The sequence below is a fragment of the Kogia breviceps genome, chromosome 2 (assembly GCF_026419965.1).
Source record: "Kogia breviceps isolate mKogBre1 chromosome 2, mKogBre1 haplotype 1, whole genome shotgun sequence".
Classification (NCBI taxonomy): domain Eukaryota; kingdom Metazoa; phylum Chordata; class Mammalia; order Artiodactyla; family Physeteridae; genus Kogia; species Kogia breviceps.
In genome coordinates, this window is record NC_081311.1 from 120,749,964 (window position 1) to 120,770,457 (window position 20,494).

Here is a 20,494-nt window from a genome sequence, read left to right on the forward strand (position 1 = left end):
GAGGTGGAGGAATTAGATTTCCTGACTTCAGACTATACTACAATCTACAATAATCAAGACAATATGGTACTGGCAAAAAAACAGAAATACAGATCAATGGAACAGGATAGAAAGCCCAGAGATAAACCCACGCACCCATGGTCAACTAATCTATGACAAAGAAGTCAAGGATATACAATGGAGAAAAGACAGTCTCTTCAGTAAGTGGTGCTGGGAAAACTGGACAGCTACATGTAAAAGAATGAAAGTAGAACAATCCCTAACACCATACACAAAAATAAACTCAAAATGGGTTAAACACCTAAATGTAAGACCGGACACCATAACACTCTTAGAGGAAAACACAGGAAGAACACTCTTTGACATAAATCACAGCAAGATCTTTTTTCACCCACCTCTCAGAGTAATGGAAATAAAAACAAAAATTAACAAATGGGACCTAATGAAACTTAAAAGCTTTTGCACAAGAAAGGAAACTATAAACAAGACAAAACTACAATCCTCAAAATGGGAGAAAATATTTGCAAACAAATCAACAAAGGATTAATCTCCAAAATATATAAACAGCTCATGCAGCTCAATATTAAACAAACAACCCAATCAAACAATGGGCAGATCTAACTAGACATTTCTCCAAAGAGGACATACAGATGGCCAAGAAGCACATGAAAAGCTGCTCAACATCACTAATTATTAGAGAAATGCAAATCAAAACTACAATGAGGTATCACCTCACAGCAGTCGGAATGGGCATCATCAGAAAATCTACAAACAACAAATGCTGGAGAGGGTGTGGAGAAAAGGGAACCCTCTTGCACTGTTGGTGGGAATGTAAATTGATACAGCCACTATGGAGAACAGTATGGAGGCTCCTTAAAAAACTAAAAATGGAATTACCGTATGATTCAGCAATCCCACTACTGCACATATACCCAGAGAAAACCATAATTCAAAAAGACACATGCACCCCAATGTTCACTGCTGCACTATTTACAATAGCCAGGTCATGGGAGCAACCTAAATGCTGTCAGCAGACAAATGGATAAAGAAGATGTGGTACAGTGGGATATTACTCAGCCATGAAAAGGAATGAAATTGGGTCATTTGTACAGACATGGATGGATCCAGAGACTGTCATACAGAGTGAAGTAAGTCAGAAAGAGAAGAACAAGTATCATATATAAAGAATATATGTGGAATCTAGAAAAATGGTACAGATGAACCAGTTTGCAAGGCAGAAATCGAGACACAGAGGTAGAGAACAAATGTATGGACACCAAGGGGGGAAAGCGGGGGTGGGTGGGTGGGATTAACTGTGAGATTGGGATCAACATATACACACTAATATGTATAAAATAGATAGCTAATGAGAAACTGCTGCACAAAAAATAAATAAATAAATTTTTAAATGCTGTTTTAAAAAAAAGAAAAGCAATAGACAGTGGAGGCTGGTTGCCTACTGAACACGATTATCTAGTATTCACCCGCTGGACTATCATCAGCAGAATTGTTTTCTAGCCCAGGATCTACCTCTAACTGCATCTTCTCCAAGTGCCAGCCTGTTAGCTTGAAGACAGGTAAGGACGCCGAAACAAAGACATGATTTAGAGCAAATGTTCTCAATAAGGGGCAGGGGAGAAGGTGAAGGGGGCACTGGGGAGTGGGAGGCTCGGCAGAACCAGCTGTGAGGCTTCTTCAAACTATACACGGCCCCTCCCTAAACTCCTCCACCCTAATCCCTGCACAATTACCCCCAGAGCGTGAGCCACTGTTGCTGTTACTATGGGAGTGTGAAAGACCCAGAAAAACTTTCCCAGGTTTTGAGTGTAAGCTCTTTGAGGAATGGGACTGAGATTCAGGCTTCTTAGTGATACCCAGAAGGCATCTAACACAGGGTTTTCCTGTCTCTACCTGCACCTCCAACCTCAGCTCCTTCCCTCCCCTCAGCCACACCCTACACTTCTCCTATCGTCCTGAGCTTCTCCTGCTTGCCCATAAGGCCATGTCTTTCATCATCTGTCACCACCTGCAGGAGACACGGGTTACCGGCTACCTAACAGCACGACAGGCAAGGCAGTCTAGCTTTCTGATTCTCAGATAAATAAAATTCTGATTTTCAGATAGGGGCACCAACGTGCTCAAGGAAGGTGACCCCTCCCCCAGCTCCAGAACACTGCTGGGCCATGACAATCACAGCCACCCTCTCCTCCTTTGCCAGGGACTGGCTCAGCACGGGCGTATGACCATTCTGGCCAGTGACACAGGGAACCTCTGAGAAATTCTGACCTTTGTTTTCCAGAGAATCACTGAGAAGCAAGCCGTCTCCCTCCATTTTTGCTCTAGATGTTATCACATGAAGGCGTGATGGAGCTCCAGTCACCCTGTGGCAGGGCAGGGAAAACCCAGAGAATCTTCAAGAAGCCAACCCAGAACTGTGGCCACTTTGACCCACCTACCTCTAGACTTCTTAAGCAAGACAGTAAAGTAACCTAACTAGTGTTACTTACAACAGAAAGTACCCTACCACACCACACCGCTTGGCCGGGCAAGTCCCTGCAACTTCTCCTCCTACTATGCCCTACTATCTCCAATTTAGAGCTCAAGTACAGTTCCTTGGGAAGTCTTTGCTTGTCCCCAGACGGTTACACAGTCCCAGACTCTGTTCTCTGCACATCTGCCTCTCCAACTAGACCGTGAGCTTCTCAAAAGCAAACATGTTCACCCTTAGCAAAGGCCCTGGTGTATGCTGGGCATTTATTAAATGCTAAATGAATGAATCAACCAACAAGCAAACAACAAAACAAGAAATCAAAGGAGGAACATGCAGGATGCCTACCGTGCCTGGGATAAGACTTGACGATTGACAGATGGAACATGGCACCCAGGCAGTCTACACTCTACTAAAGACTTCCTTTAGGCGGTGGTGAGCAAAGCCAGAGACAGTGCAATGAACAGGTCCTATTTTATCTGCCCATAAGTCAGACCTCTCATTGGGAACTGTCCCTGCTCAATCTCCAGCACCTGGGGTGGGATTGACTATCACAGTGGCACCTGAGCAAAGTACTCACTGTTATGATGGAAACCCACTCCCTGCCCACTGAGATGGCTTGGCGCCACTTTGGTCTAGTGTATCAATAACGTTTGCTATAAGGATAGAGGTGATGGAATTAGAGAGATCCCTCCTATCCCCCCTCTCTCTAAAGGAGCAGATAAGCCTTAAGGTGCCAAGTGCTTTTTATCACTCCATACTAAGAACAGTCAACACAGAGGGAAAAAGAGAGAACAAGCCCGGCAACCCTATGTGAGCCCCTGGATCAAGCTATGCCTAACGCTAAAACCCTCAGCCTTTTCATTTATGTGACCCAATCAATTTCTTTACTGCATAAAGCAATTTTCAAGTGACCAAACCCAACCCAAAGAAAAGAATTCTGACAAATACAGTCAGTAATGATGAAAGCAAGCCGATAACATCCCTTCTATATTCAGGACCTGTGCACTGTCACCTCTCAAACTGGGCTTCTAGAATGGTGTCAGGAAGTAAAACTGCCTGGAGGAGGCCTAGCCATGAACAAGTTAGAGTGGAAAAAATGCCACCCCCCAAAACACACACCACCACCTTCCCTCCTAAAGGAGGGTACTCTCAGCCTCCTGGATCTCCCTTCTGTTCAGAAAGGAGTGGGGACCTCTGGAAGGCATGAAGTGTTACGTTAACACATAGGGGGGAAAAATGGAGAGAACTTTCATCAAGCAACGTGCTATGGGCTTTATGAACATCGTATAACTTAAGGCCGTTGTAATGAGTATAATACCCTTTTTACCTTCGAGCAAACTGAGAATCAGCGAAGTTAAGCAACTTGCTCAAGGTCACACAGCTAGTAACTAGAATTTAAATTCTAGACTTTTTCCACTTTATCACACCGATGGCCAGGGCCTGGGAGATGCAGCGCACCCTTCGCCTCCACCCCAACCCCCGACAGCGCCCCAGGACACACAGACCTGGATGGAGCCTTACAAGCAAAGGCCCCTGGAGTCAGAGCAGCTCGCATACCGTTTTTTGGAAGCCCCAGGTAACTAACCCAGGTGTATGTCGGACACTCAACCCGAGCATCAAAAGTAAAGCGCCGAGCGGCACCTGAGCGGGCCCCTGGGAAGCTCTGCAGAGGGAGAGACGGGAGCTCCCTCGGGTCTCCCCCGCGGGCCTGAGCCCCCCGCGCAGCTCCGCGCTCTCCGTAGCAGTGGGGCCCCCAGCCTCCCCTCTCGCCACCAGCGCCGCGGACAGAGCGCCTCCGCGCCGCCCGGTCAGCTCAGAAACCCACGTAGCCCCAGACCTGTCCCCGCCCCCACCCCCGCCCGCGTCCCCAGCTCCAGCCCAGTGCAGAGGGTCGCAGCTGTTCGCCCCCAGGCATCTATGGGACCCCGACCCCTCCGCTGTGCCGCGACCCCGGCGCGCACGCTCCCCCGGCGCCCCAGGCAGGGGAGCCCCGCGCTGCCCTCCGCAGCCGCTCAGCCCCGCAGGACCCGGGCGCGGGCCCGCCGTCCCCCGCCGACCGCCGCCCCCAGCCCTTTGTGCCCGCCCGGCTCACCAGCACCGCCGCGCCCTCAGGGCCTGTCCGCGCGTCCGGCCGGCTCCTTGCTCCCGGCTCCCGGTCTCGGCTAGCTGCTCACTGGCGGCTAGCTGGCGTTGGTGCGGCTCCTCCCCGCCCCGAGCCACCTGGGACGCCCGGGAAGGGGGCGGGGCCGGGACAGGTGGGCCCCGCCCGCCGCGAGCAGCCCGGGGGTCGGGCTCCTCTGCGAGCCGCGGCGATTCTCCGCGGGGTGGAAGGGAGGCCCCGGCGGCGGCCGCGTAATAGGGGACACCTGGGACGGTTAGTTCTTGGGAGGCGGCGGGGAGGCAGGGCCCGGCCTGTTTCCACACAGCCTGGCCCGCTGGGGAACTGGATCGCAGAGCGTGGGAGTCGGACCCCACTGAGCAGGAAGAGGGGAGGCCAGCCCCTTTCTTTGTGGGCTGTAGAAACCCAGAACCGAGACCCTCAGGGTGAAAATGGTGGGGCCAGGGGCACGTTAGTTCAGAACTGGAAGAGCTCAGAAAGGCCCTTTCCGACCATTCCACCCTCCCCCATCCCCACTTCACACACCCCTCACATGATTCTCCCCCTTTTTAAAATAATGACTTTAAACTATAAATAAGGTCATTTCAGATAGTGATGTCCTCCCCACTTCTAGACTGTAAGCCCCAGGCGGGGCAGGAACCTCTCCTGTCCATGTTCAATCACCAGAGGTGAACAGAGCCAGGACAGTTAATACCTGATGAACAAATGAGGTGTGACCCAGTCCTTTGAGTCCAGCCTCCTGCTGGACCCCCCCAGGCCAGAGTCTGCTCCAGCAAAACTTTGTCAAACAGCCTAGAGTCAAGGTGCCTGGCTTCCAGGCCACCCCTCCTCTCTGTACTGCTTACCTCCGCTCCGAATGGCACTCAAGAAGCTGGCTCGTAGGAGGTTTACTCATCCAGGGCACCTTTGGAAGCTGTGTAGCAAATCTTTAACTTCTTAAGATGTCACAGGCAGAGGAACTCAGACATATAATGCTGTCCTGCCAGGCTTGCACTGCACAGACAGAGCCCAGACTTTGGGCGACTGACCCAACATCCCACAGCTGATAGCAGAGCTGAGTCTGGGGCCCTGGAGGGCTGCTGGGACCTATGGCCAGGAAGTTTTCAACTTCTGCAGAAATGGGGCTTGGGTTTGGTCTGAGTTCTCTAGTCCATGGCCTTTCCAGGCCTCTCAGAGGTCAGGTGTGACCTGAGCCATTAGCATTTACTGAGGCCCTGACACTTTCAAAAACAAAGATGTGTCAGAATAGGATAGGAAGAATGTGGTATATTTTTTTAGTGTTCCATTGAACAAATGAGTGGTCTTAACACACACACACACACACACACGCGGGAGATGATGTGTGATGCTGCTATTCACATGTTAATTTCAAACTCATTAAAGAAATCCATTCCAAGCCCAGTACAGGAAACACTGTGCAACTTTAAAGTTGCATGGAGACCATTCCTTCCTGGAACTATTTCAGTACACTCCAGTGACTGCACATTGAACCTCAGAAGCCATAACTGGAGGCTGTCTATTAAGGTGAAGTCACGGCCAAGTGGCCTGCCCACCCCTCCCCCCAACAATAGGCTCAACACTCTCAAGGCCTGGACCCCATTCCCCTTCATCAGTGAGTCTTGCACAGATGGGTGTTTAAGATGTGGTGTTGCCTGGCTGACCACGTCACACTGGGCAAGGCCAACCTGGAAAAAAGTCACAGAGGTTGCCCCACCTAGGTGTGCCCTCCTCCAGCTGCACTCTGTCTATGGTGGTGTGGAGGCTGGTGTCCCGGGATGGAGCTGTGAAGAAGCCTGCCCTTGGGACAGCTTCTTGCACCAGCAGGTGAGGCTGAGCTCAGGAGCCCCTCTGGGTCTCACCCACGTTGGGACCATTGGTTGTTCAACGGTGTTCACTCCCACCCATCCCTTCTTGTGTGTCGGTTTCAGTCTCTCTCTCTCTCTCTCTCTCTCTCTCTCTCTCTCTCTCTCTCTCTCTCTCTCTCGTATCAGGGGAGGAGAGCTTGTCCCAGGAAGCACTTCAGGGAGTGGGGAAGTAGGACAGGGAAGGGAGCAAACCCCTTAGGAGAACACAAATGAGCAGGTTACCTATGGACAACTGAGGCTTAATCCCCCTGGGACCTTGTGAGAAACTGTGTGAGAAACCTCAGCAACATCTCCTTGAGGGGTGAGGAAGCTGAGGCATTTATCCTCCTATCCCTGGTACAGAATGCAGCCCCTCTGGGCTACCCTGTGCATTGACTGAACAACTCCTGCTCCTTCCAGAGAGCTGCCTGGTGCTTCGTTGTGCAGGAATTGTCTGCATGTGACCTCTGGGCGTAGAACAGCATTTCATTTCTTTTAACATTAAATGTCACGGTTTCTCCCTCCATCTATCACAAATAGTTTTATTCTTCTCTCCCTCCTGCTCCCCTTCCTGGGATTTCCCCAAGAACTTCAACAGTGTTCACTCTGCCCAGGAATCTAGAACGAATTTGATCATCTTCTCTTGACAGAAATCCAGGTAACCTCAGTCCACAAACAGTCCTCTTATTTGGGGACGAGTTGTCACCGCCTTTATACTGTTGAATCACTGACGATCAGGCCACCCGGCGCCATGCCAGCCATTGCTGGAAACTCCACAGTGATGTGTCGATGGGCACGGCACTGAAGTCCCATAACCTGGGCCTGGGGTGATATGTGTCCACTAGAGAAGGGAGTTTTGGTGATCTAGGTCCTGGGTTAGAGATGAGAAGTCTTCAGTTGTTTTGCTCATTTAATGTCATTCTGAGCTTCCCCGGAACTGGGTTCCTAAAGTTACCAGCTCTTTGGGGTTTTAAGTACACACATTCCCCCAGGTATTCCTATGATGCCACAGCAGGTAGATGGGTCTGAGGAGTTTCCAGTCTTGGCTACACACTACAGCTAGAATGAGTCCTCCTCTTCCCACCTCCATATCTCAGCCCTTGAGATCAGATGTGACCCTTTTCTTTTTAAGTCCCAAGGCTGGACATTCTTTTCCTGCCCCAGCGTGAATGACACGATTGTAAAGCTAAGCCTCCATCTTCTCACAGGGCTCTACATCTCCAAGAGATGCACCGAAGAAGAGGTAGGACTTAAGTAAACTCCTACCCAAGACTAACTCTTGCTGATCCTTCTGCATGGAACACTTTTCATTTACTCAGTCAAGTTCCAAGACTATGAGAGAGCCAAGGAGTCAAGGGTGAGGGTGAGGATCTGTTAGTAAATAAGAATAGAGACGTATGAATTGAGATAACCCCTTTGGAGATTAAATAAAGAGAAAGTTGGAAAGAAAGCTGGAAAGACAGAAGAAAAGGCAGAGACACAGAAGAAAAGAACAAAAAGAGGAAGTACATCTCCTTTTGTAAATCTTTACTATAATGAGAAAAACAGGGCTTATATTCACAAAGGAAATACATGAATCAGTGCAAAGTACTGTGACTGCAGACAGACATGCAGGGAAGTGCTCAGTGATCATAGGTACGTGGTGGGCCATAGGAAGTGTATTATCATTGCTACTGTTGAGCAATCTAGCTGTATCAGTTTTGGAGGCAAAATCTAGATGTTGTCCTTTAAGATTTCTGCTACCGCAATTACTATATATTGAATATACTGCCAATTCACCATATTTTTTTCTTTTTAAAGTGTATGTTTGTATACCAACTTCCTCTTCCTTGAACTGAGATACAATTTATCCACTCCTGTTTTCCACTGAAGTAACTGGAAAAGGTGATAGTATATGCAGCCATAAGAAGTAGCAGCCAAGAGAAGAGGATTGAACCAGAACCTTCCAATGGTGCAGCTAGTGCCAACTGTGATATCCCTGTTTTATTTGTCGCCCTAGAGTGAATTGTTACAACATGCCAAGAAATGCTATGCTCAGTTTAGTGTTGGTAGAGGCTGTTATGAACTGAATGTTCCTCTTGCCCGCCACCCCATTCAGATGTTGAAATATCAACCTCCAATGTGATGGTATTAGAAGGTGGGGACTTTGGGAGGTGATTAGATCATGAGGGTGGAGTCCTCATGAAAGGAATTAGTGCCCTTCTAAAAGGGACTCCAGAGAACTCTCTTGCTCTCTTTCTGCCATGTAAGGATACAGCAAGAAGTTGGCAGCCTGCAAGCCAAAAGAGGGCCATCACCATACTGGCACCCTGATCTCAGATTTCCAGGCTTCAGAACTGTGAGAAATAAATTTCTGTTGTTCATACACTGCCCAGTTTCTTGCATTTTGTTGTATATAGTAGCCCAAACTAACTCAGACAGAGACCAACTATCAAATGTCTCAATATTTCTATGAATGCTGCAGGAACTTCCACAACCTTTTGGTCTAGTCAACCTTGACACATTTTGTCAAGCCAGTAAATTATCTTCATTTTCTTTGTCCTAGAAGCATTAAGACTCTCTTTTTCAGGGCACTGCTATTCAAAACTTATTTTTTAGAGTGGGTCTGATCATTTTTCTTACTCATGTCATTATTTTAACTCTTACTTTGCATGAGAAACAGATGGAGAAAATAAACTATTATTCTGTCTTAGATCCTGGATTCAAGAGGTTACAGCTTTCATTTCCTTACCAGACTACATTAGTTGTCCTCTTTTGACTGTCTACCTCCATTCACTCAACAAATCCTTCTTGAGTACCTACTATATGTCAGACACTGAGGGTGTAACAACTCAACCAACACTGAGGGTGTTGGTCTTTGTAACAACAGGTCCCACCCTAAGAGCAGCAGAAAAGACCGAAAAAGAATACAGATACCAAAATACAGATTTCCAAAAAGTCAGAGTACATGGAAGGGGCACCTATCATATTATAAATGTGACTGACTGGCTTCACCTTTAGAGGGTCCTTTTCGACGAATGTGTAATGAAGATGTTTTTAAATTTGAAACCATGCTGTAGTTTTCTTGTTTAGCTTACAAGCATGAAGGAGGCTGGGCTGCTTGCTTAAGGAGCTATGCTGGACCACTTGAGTTCAAGTTCTAACATATACGCTCCTCTTTAATATTACTTCATCTGGCCCATAACATGAAAAGAACAGAAAGTTTCTTCAGACTACACTTATAAACTACATTTGAGTGTGATAATCTCATTTCAGAAGGGCCTCTGGGTACATGTTGCTGCTTTGTTCCTGAACAAACTCAGATGCATGCCAATTGATTAAAATAGTTCTATAACTAATTTCTCCTTTAAATTGAAAACAAAATCTCCATCTGTACATTTATTAAATTTATTATGTTGACTTGGTTTAGGGATAGTTGAGGAACTTCAAAGCTAGATATATGACATGCATTTTAAAAAAATCTTTGGGCAGATTTGATATTGCCATTGAAGTAGAGTTCATCATCAGCTTGCCCAAGCCTGTGTCAGAGACCTTCAGAAGAATGGCTCATAGTTTTCACAAATCATTTTGCTGCCAGAATGCTTTTGAGCTGGAAGGAGCTAAATATTCAGGTCCACAGCTTTAGAACTAAGTTCTCACCCTCTAAGGGACCTTCAAAGTTTGTTCTACCACCCCTGTTTCATCCCTGTTTATTTCTGATCCTTCCAAAAGTCTCACTCTCTTTCCCAAGTATCTGTCATCACCTGGACTCTTTTCTACATACTGCTTGATACATCTCCTAATTTCTCTCTTCTCTCCAAAGTCCTTCCTCTGTACCTAGTTTACCTTTGGGTTTGTAAAATATCTCACCTTCCCAAGCCCTATTATCAATCTTATACCCTAGTGTCTTAACCCCTCAATCTCCTTAACCACAAACTCCTCTCATATTCATAGCCTAAATGTTTGCTGTTTCTTTTTTTACTAGAAACTGTACGAAATTAAAATTCTCAATTTTAAACATCCCATCCTTTGATCAACTGGAAAGTTGATCTACACAAGGCTCACTGATGCTTCTACCCTCACTGCCACAGATCTTCAAACTCATCATGACCTTCACTTAAGTGATCCCAACACTTTCTCACAAGTTCCTTTGCGTCTTTACTTTGCTCTCTATCCATCTTTTCGTTGATTGCTGTACTGGGTATCAAGTGCACTCAAGTCTGTACCCTCTCTCTACCTCTGTCACACCTGTCTGCAAAGCTTCCAATTATCTTCATCCATGTCATCTCATCTTGGGAGAAAATCACAAAAGCAGTCTTCAAATAACAAACCCTGCTCATTTCCCTAATCAAGAAACTCTCCCACTTTTTTTTCCCCCACTTTTGAAGACAACAGCTTACTACCATCTTCTGTCTCCTTAAGCCTCTCTTACTTTCCAGTTGACAACATGCTTCATATTTCACTGAGAAATCAAAAGCTGTTGAACGGAGTTCTGAAATCTCCTCACGATAGAATCTAAAACTTGATCTTCATCTGAACCTGTCTTCTTCCTCCCCTTCATTGTGGATTTGTTAACAGTAAATCTCTCATCTTTTTCACTAGATCCTGTTTCCCTTCTCTTCTGCACCTTCCATCTATCTTTCTATACTATAAAATTTTTGAAAAATCTAGAACTAAAAAATACAATAACTGAAATGAAAAATTCACTGGGTGGATTTAATAGCAGATTGAAGATGGTAGAATAGAGAGGCAGTGAACTTGAAGATCAATAAAAAATATCCAATCTGTAGAACATAGAGAAAAAAGATTGAGGAGACATGAACATAGCCTTGGGGGCTTATCAAATGGTCTGGTATACGTGTAATTGCAGTCTAAGAAAAAGAAGAGTATGTGGCAGACAAATATTTGAAGAAATACTGGCCTAAATTTCCCAAATTGATTTAAAAAATTCAACTTAGATATTCAAGAAACTCAGTGATCCCCAAGCAGTATAAACACAAAAAACCGCACACCTAGGCACATCATGGTCAAACTGCTGAAATCCAAAGATAAAGGAAAAATCCTGAAAGCAGCCAGAGAAAGATGCCACATTATAGAGGAGAATGATGCTACAAATGATGGCTAGACTTCCTATCAAAAACAATGGAAACCAAAGACAATGACAAAAAAATAAGACGACGGAGACCAAATGACACCTTGAAAGTGAGAGAAAAAGCAAGTGTCCCTGCTCTGTATTTTCTATATATTGAATTTTTTTTAAAAAAATGAGAGTGGAATAAAGACATTTTCAGATAAACGAAAGGTGACAGAATATTTAGCCAGCAGAATTGTAAGAGAAACTAAATGCTTCAGGTTGGAGAGAAATGAAACCATGAGGAAATTTGGATCTATAGAAAGGAATGAGAACTACAAAACATGGTAAATGTGCAAATATAAATGAATATGGTTTTTCCCTTCTAAGGACATCTGATTCTTTAAAACAAAAATGATAACATTTTAAGGTGGAGTTTATGATGAATGTAGAAGTAAAAGATGGGACGACAATGGCACAAAAGAATAGGGGGCAGGGCTTCCCTGGTGGCGCAGTGGTTGAGAGTCTGCCTGCCGATGCAGGGAACACGAGTTCGTGCCCTGGTCCAGGAAGATCCCACATGCCGCGGAGCAGCTGGGCCCGTGAGCCATGGCCGTTGAGCCTGCGCATCTGGAGCCTGTGCTACGCAACGGGAGAGGCCACGACAGTGAGAGGCCCACGTACCACAAAAAAAAATGAATGGATAAAGAAGATGTGGCACATATATACAATGGAATATTACTCAGCCATAAAAAGAAATGAAACTGAGTTATTTGTAATGAGGTGGATAGACCTGGAGTCTGTCATACAGAGTGAAGTAAGTCAGAAGGAGAAAAACAAATACCGTATGCTAACACATATATATGGAATATAAGAAAAAAAATGTCATGAAGAGATTAGTGGTAGGATGGGAATAAAACACAGACCTACAAGAGCATGGACTTGAGGATATGGGGAGGGGGAAGGGTAAGCTGTGACGATGTGAGAGAGTGGCAGGGACATACACACACTACCAAATGTAAATTAGATAGCTAGTGGGAAGCTGCTGCATAGCACAGGGAGTTCACCTCTGTGCTTTGTGACCACCTAGAGGGGTGGGATAGGGAGGGTGGGAGGGAGGGTGACACAAGAGGGGAGAGATATGGGAACATATGTATATGTATAACTGATTCACTTTGTTGTAAAGGAGAAACTAACACACTATTGTAAAAACAGTTATACTCAAATAAAGATGTTAAAAAAAAAAGAATGGGGGCAGGCAAAACAAAAGTATAGCATTACAAAGTTTTACATTTGTGAGTGGGAAGTAGTACGTGTGAAGTAGGAAATACAAGGAAAAATTGAAGTTTGAGAGGTGAAATGTGAAATGATACAATACTAATTCTAATGAAAAGTGAAGATTGACAAGCCATGTTCTAAGCTCTCTCCTAGATGGTTGGATCTGTTTCCAAAGCTTTGAAGTCATCTCTATGTTGGTACATCCCAAATTTCTAACTCTACTTCAGATCTCTCCTGTAGAATCTAAAATCATATTTCCAGTCGTGTCTTTGACCTAGTATATGGCTCAATGGCATTTCAAACATCAACAAACCAAAATGGAATTCTTTTTTTTTTAAATACTTCTTTCTTTCGGCTGCACCAGGTCTTAGTTGTGGCACATGGGATCTCTGTTGCGGTATGCGGGATCTTTAGGTTGCAGCATGTGGGCTTCTTAGTTTTGGCATGCATGCGGGATCTAGTTCTCCGACCAGGGATCGAACCCAGGCCCCCTGCATTGGGAGCACGAAGTCTTACCCACTGGGCCACAAGGGAAGTCCCAGAAATGGAATTCTTGATTTACTCCCTTTCCTCCAATCCACTCCTTCCTTCTTCAGTCTTTTCTATCTCAGTAAATGATACCACCATCCACCCAGCTCAAACCAGGAAGGTGGGGTCATTGTGGTTTCCTCACATCAGTAAGCCTTGTTTCTACTTCTAAAATATATTTCCACCACCACATCAATCTAGGGCAACCCACATCTATGCTTCTCCCTAGTCACCCCACTTCTGGTCAAGCACTCATAGTGCAAATGATCTTTTAAAAATGTCAACAGAGGCTTAACACACCTTTGCTTAAATCACTTCAATGGCCTCCCGTGACCCCAGGAATAAAATCCATGCTTCTACCACAGCCTGAATGGCCCCTGCTTCCCTCTCCTCTTACTTACTGCACTCCAGCCACTCTGCCCTGCTTCTGTTTCTCATTCCCAGGGCTGGGGCCAATGTGAGGTGAATAACTCACACAACATAAAAAATTTAAAGATAGGATCATTACCAGTGTTATGCCCAGCTATACTGGAGCTTGAGGCAAAAAGAAAAGTCAATAATACTGAACATGCCTTTATTTAAAAGACTGATATTTGGTTCATCACAGATGGGTCTTTGCATTAATTTTGATTTTGAAAATATTGCATTAAAGTATTATTTTTCTGAGTTTTTTGGCACCCCCTTGAATTCTGCAACCTAGATGAATGCCTCCTCCTAATCCCTACCTTGCTCAAATCAGCAGGGTCATTCCTGCTTCATGATCTTTGCTCATTCTTTTCCCTTTGAATGGAATCTACCATCCACCAGATCACTGCATGGATGGTTCCTTCTTTTCCTTATGTCTCAGCCTAAATGACACCTCCTTAGGGAAGGTGATCATTCTATCTTAATCCCACCTGGCACCTCTTTACTCTTTATCATAGATAGCACTCTTTTTTTCTTTTAAGGGCTTTTCACAGCGATAATCATTTGGTTTCCTTATCTGTTCACCTATCTATTATCTGTCTTTCCTACTTACATACACTCCATATGAGGTAAGGGGTCTAGCATTACGCTCAGATCATAGAAGCCATTCAACACATCCTTTTAAATACACACTTTTAAAGTAAATTAATGAATAGGTTGAACCTGTATTGAATAATGTTCTACCCTTCCCTTCCTGGCTGTTGCTTTTTCCTCTATTGTGATCTCCCTGTGTAGCCTATAAAAGAATGAGATCTTCACAAAACAAATACCCTTGGAGTTTTCTCTAAAAACAAAACAAAACAAAACACAAAAGTTACATGGAAACCAAGCCAAAATACAATAGTTGGGGGAAGATGGGTGATGAGGTCTGCCTCAGATTTTTATTTGTTTAGGATTTATGAATTAGTAATTATTTCCATGATTGCACAAAGGCTTATAGTTAGAACTGCTGAATCCAATTAACTGCTGAGGCTATTCGATATATTCAGTGATTTTTTTTTTAATTTAACCATAGGAAGAAACTCTTATTAAAATTTCAATATATAGAACGTGGCTTCTTGGTTGTCCCTTTATGTTTCTAAGATAATAAATCTACCAGTGGTTCATTCATTCATTCATTATTGAATGCCTACTGTATTGCAGGCAGTGCTCTCAGGGCTGGGCAAACAGCAATGAATAAGTCAAAGTCTTTGCTTTATGGAATTTATCTTCTGGCACAGGGAGACACTGAGCAATCCAGGAAGAGATACTGCTAGGAAGGAAACTACAGCAACACAGGGAAATGAAGAGGGGTGGAATGGGCGTCAGTGATCGAGGGGAAGAACTTTAGGGACAGGGGTCAGCAAAGGCCTCTTTGGGGATGTGCCATTTGTGCAGAGGCCATTGAGGTATTTTGCCATGAAGTCTTTGTCTTGCTTTTTCTTATATTTTATTCCAGTTAGTCATGGGTTGGATTCTCTGGCAGAAGACGCTGAAACAGACTTTGGGATGCATGATGTTAATTAGGAATCAACACTCGTGAAACGAAGGGGTGGGGAACAGGATTGGACAGAGGAGGCTGCTGCAGTGTCATGCCTTGCCTAACCTGTGTCATTGCACGGGCCTTCTTAAAACAGCATTTCCTTCCTACAGCTTTATTCATCTAAAAGTTCAAATAATCAATAAACTGTTAAGTGAATCATTGAATAAATATTTAATAAGTATCAACTAAGTACTAAGCACTCTGGTAGGACTAAAGAGGAAGGAGAAGCACATGTTCTGCCCTCCTGTCCGGGGTGATAGACATGCACGTGAATAATATCAAATTAATGTGGAAATTCTATTTAAAAGGGGCTCTGCGGTGCACCAGAAGTCAGCGTTAAATGATTCACCTGGGAGTACATTTTACAGCTAACCAACCCGGCGGGCTCATTGGTATGCAGGCTTCCTCAAAAATCAAGTATTCTACTGGAACACTATTAAAGTTATATTTTGTAAGAGGCAGAAAGTTGATAAACCGTGCCCTCAGAATCTCCCAGATCTAGAACATCTCTTCCACACTTTATCATTCAGGATTCTGGGGCTTCAGCTGATTAGTTTTGGGAACATTTGAACAGATAATCAATAAATAAAACTTTCAGGTAAGAGACTAGGTCCTATATTATTTTTCCACTTAAGCTCTCATAGTTACAGTTGCACACAATGCATAGACACATAATTTCCCTACCCCAAGACATGTCTCTGAGAAGGAGAAATACGCAGATGCTTGGAAGGTATTTATATGTTGCAACACAGTATACATAATCTATTTGTATTCAACTAATGTCTAAAAGGTCGGTTAAACAGGACGAAGGAGGCAGCTCTTTCCAACCTAAAATAAATCTAGAAATTCTAAAGAAATGAAGAAGGTGAAATACGTTGAGTAAAAATAAACGTACTGAAGGGAACTGCATAAATTTGCATTTAGAAAAATCCAGAAGCTTTATTTTAGAAAGAGAATATATCAGTAATACAATTATTGTGACTATTAGTTTTCTGTGCATCTATTTTTCTTTATGCAAATAAGTACTCATTGAAGAGTTCTAGGAATACTTGAAAAATGTAAATATAAATACTACTCCTAATTTACACCCCAGAATAACTACTCCCGTCTTACAATATTATTTCTATGTATATTTTTCCATTTAATTTTTTAAAGTTGAGCATCTTTTTAAGTCAATACATAACGTAGAGGTGAAAAGAGAGCTCAAGTTCTAGAACAGAAGTGTCACAAAAAAGCAGAGAAACTATTTCAGCACTGTGAGTTTGAAGGGCGACTTGGCTGCGAAGGTCTTACATTAAATTTTGGCACTGCTGGCTCAAGCCACCCCAGCCTGTTTCAGTCTTTAATCCTATAGAGGAGACTTGATTTCCACCCCGGAGAAGACAGCGTGAACTCGTGTACTGAGAACAACTGGACTAATTTAGGGGGTTTTGTTTTCAATACAAGAGTGTGGAGACAGTTCAGGAACAAAAACCTCATTATTGGAGTTGTTTTATTTTCTAATCCCTTCCTCCTCAGGGGCCTTCCTGAGTTAGGCATGCCTGTACTGAGAAGCCCATGGAGCTAACCACTGCCTGGGAAGCTTGAGGCAAATCATCCATAGTTTGATGAAATTTGTCCTCAGACTAAAATAATATTCCCGTTTGCCAAGCAATATACAATTGTAGGCTAGATAAATGCGGCATGTTTAAAAGCACACATGCAGAACATGTTTCTGTGGCTTTTTGAGACCATTGTTAAAGAAGAAAAATTTTACCTCCAAGTCTGTTTGTCAACCTTCTAATACACTTGGACAGGATCCTAAGACTGCATTTTACTTCTGTGCCTTTCCTAAGATGACATGTTTTGATATGAGAGCTTTGCACACAGAACTGCAATGCACAGACGTGGTGACATCAGGGTTCAATCTGAGACTTAGCAGGAGACTGTGACAAGTTCACTTTGCAAGGTGCTGGATGAAGTTCATTTTGTCAGACAGGTACAAAACTGTTTTTTTTTCCTCAATGGAAATTATTTAAGTCCAGAAATGACTTTTTCTGGAAAGCACTTTTCTAATATCTTTGCCTATGTCATCATTTCTTTTTTGTTGAATGAAAAATGTCTGCCATAAAGGGGAATCACTAAAAAGTCAGAATTGCCCTTATTCATTACATGGGGGAATAGAATGTTTTTTAATGTTTAAGTTGATATTTTTGGGTTTGTTTTTGAACAATGCAATGTGGACCAAAACAATAATGAAATACTAAAGATCTGGTTAAAAATAGACAAGATTGATTAGAGTACATATACTATCATTTGAGAAGAATATTCATAAGAGTACCAATCCTCCTTGATAAATTGTCACAGGAGCCAAAGTCTAAAACATAGTTGGGTCTCTATTTCTTGGGCATGTTTTACATTCATGGAAAGGAAGGTGCTTCCCTAACACATTCTAAAAACTGAGTAGAACCTATCACTTTAGAATAATGGGGTTATAATTATGCTAAAACCCAGAACCTTGTCTGATTTCCACTGGTTTCTACTTAATTATGGGTTTTCAATATTTCACAAGCTGAGAGCATCAGCAGTTGACATGTAGGTTAATTTCCTGTCCCCAGGGATGTTGGAAAGACTTCTGGAAGTGGGGAGGTTGGGTCTAATTCTCCCTGAGTGACCAGCATGATACCCTGAAACATGACATACAAGCACATGCATCCTACAACCATGTTCATAAGACCATTTGTTGCAGCAGCATAAGTCAGGCATCAGACTTAGGCAAATGTAAAAAAAATTTTCTTTACCCCACTCTTCACTGTCAGTTATTCCAGATAGAAATCAAGATTTAATAATAGAAATATAATAAAGATTTAAAAGTATTTTTTCATGCTGAGTGTCAAAGCCTTGGTTTTCGGACATTAGCCATCATACTCTATATAAAGTCAAAATCTGACAGGTGCGTATTTACCCTTTGGTTGTGAACATACTGAACTTGAACTAAGTCAGCACCATCTGCATTTACAGTTTTTGAGGCATGTTACATATGTGTTCCCACCATAAGAAACAAAGTCTTGGAACAGAATATTGATTTTATGTTTTCTGATGATTCGGATACCATCAAAAAAGGATGACAAAGATTTTGATTGCACATCTGTTTGACTGCTTGCCAACCTTCTGAATAACCTTTCAGGACTTTAAGGCATTTTTGTTTAAAGGTACATCAAATGATTTTTTAAATGGCATGGTTAGAGATTATATAAGAGGCAATACTTCACTGTTATGACTTGGAGAATGAAGCTAGAATAAAGTCTCAAGGTATTTATTCTAGAATTCTCAACTTTGAGAGTATAAATGCCATTCAACCCGACACTTGGACTGAAATATATCTCCCGGCTTCAGCATCCTTGCCTGCAGGTGGATGTTCCTGCTTTGAGCTGTGGAATGCCCACTCACTGAAAGACTGACTGTGAGCTCATCCCAAGCTTAGGGCACTGCTCTATGCACTTTGAGAATACTAACTCAAATGGGAAGATAGAAAGTTTTTTGTCTAATAATGGGGTTTGTGAGGATTTAAGTCTGGAGCAAAGATGGTTACTAGCATGACAGCTCTACCTCCTTCTGCAGCTGTGTTCTCAGAAAAGCAGGTCTCCTTCTCCATTTAGAGGAAATTTAGTTTTATTGTCATGGACCTGGATTGATGGTAGATACATTTTGTTGCCTACTCAACAGCTAGCCCACCTTCTTCTTTATTAACCGAAGCCTGTATGGGTGTCAGTGTGCTCAGGGAAGGGGAGCCCCTTCCAAATGCCCTGGGCTTCTGGGAAATGCTTTTGTCTCTAATAAGTAAGGTGAGCACATATCTCACTTTTCTGAGATAGTGCTGGTTTATGTGTATTGTCCTGGTAAAATTACTAATAATACTTCTTTCACTTGAAAAAAATTCTAATTCAACTGATAAACTCTATGGTCTTCCTGTGAACATGAGAGAAATCATTGCTCTACCTTCCGTTCTGTCTCTGGCAATGTAAAATGAGAGCATGATGCTTGGGGCTGAGGCAGCCATTTTATGCCAGGAGGATAAGAGCCAAGAGAGAATCAGAGAATCAGATCCAGAGCCAATTGAGTCTGGAACTGTAGTGCCTCTGGATTTGATAGTAAAAGTGAAGGTTTGTTTTTCTTAAGACACATAGGGGAACATTCTGTTACTTGCAAGGAAGGGTATGAAGGAAGGGAGAAACGGGGATGAGGCCTTTCCATGGAAAGGATTTTGAATCGCTCTGGGTAAGATTTCTGAGTTACATTTGGTATTATTTTCTCCATCCCTCTTTAGAAATTCTGGAAATTACATTTGTAATTTGAGAGGCAATGGTAGAAAATAGAAGAATCATGGTCTCCTGTTCAATGAAGAAGTTTGGAAATTGAAAAGGAGTAACATTTTCTCACCCCCTATGGTGGAACCCTCTTGGGACCAGTGGAAATTGGTGGCAATATGTCTAGGGATAAAGGTTCTCACTTCCCACAATTGAACCACCACCACCCCTGCCCCAATTATCACCAGCTAGCTCTGGGGACTTGACAATTTGACTTTTACATCACCAAATTGGCTATGTTCAGAATTTACATTTTCTTTGTAGGTATTCTTCAGAGGAAGACATTTGGTTGAGAAACTATGAAAATTGCTATTGATTATTTTTAAAATGTATAGAATAGAGAACATATTTCCATTTACTTATTTGAAATCACGTTAGGAAAATGATGACTGAAACAGAAAAATTCCATATGGCTTTGATTGAAAAATGACTCATTATCTAGCTAACCTATGTTCATACAAAGCAAACTAAAACCCATTTTAAAAGACTGTTCTTGTATTAATACCAAATGTAGAATTGTTTCAGGTATCCTCCAGTATATAGATTGATAAATGTCTATTACACCTTAGAAAGCAAAGCTACTGACTCCCAAGGGAGAAGCATATAGGGAGAGGACTAACATGTATAGAGTCTCTAGCACTATGCCCGGCATGTAGTTCAGTGGGGCATTTCCTTTCTTACTCTCCTCTTCACTGTGTTATTAGATAATGATGTAGTTCTGACGGGTTTTGGCTTAGTATGAGCTGGATACTTATAGGATAGTTTTCTTTGCTTTAGACAATGCAATCTTCTTAACTTTGACTGTTAAAGAGAACAGGTTCTTTTAATTTCTGCTTCTCTGGAAGTCCATA

The 20,494-nt window shown here is 43.2% G+C and overlaps 1 long non-coding RNA gene across 4 annotated transcripts in view; it reads right to left on the minus strand.

Annotated features, from left to right (window-relative positions):
• LOC136793595 (uncharacterized) overlaps positions 1-4,826 on the minus strand; it is a 221,856-nt gene extending 217,030 nt beyond the window's left edge. For all 4 annotated transcript variants that reach the window (XR_010839110.1, XR_010839107.1, XR_010839109.1 and 1 more), the window contains exon 1: positions 4,584-4,826. This is a non-coding gene — a long non-coding RNA (uncharacterized lncRNA). The remainder of the gene's footprint in view (positions 1-4,583) is intronic.
• Between the last annotated feature and the right edge of the window lie 15,668 nt (positions 4,827-20,494).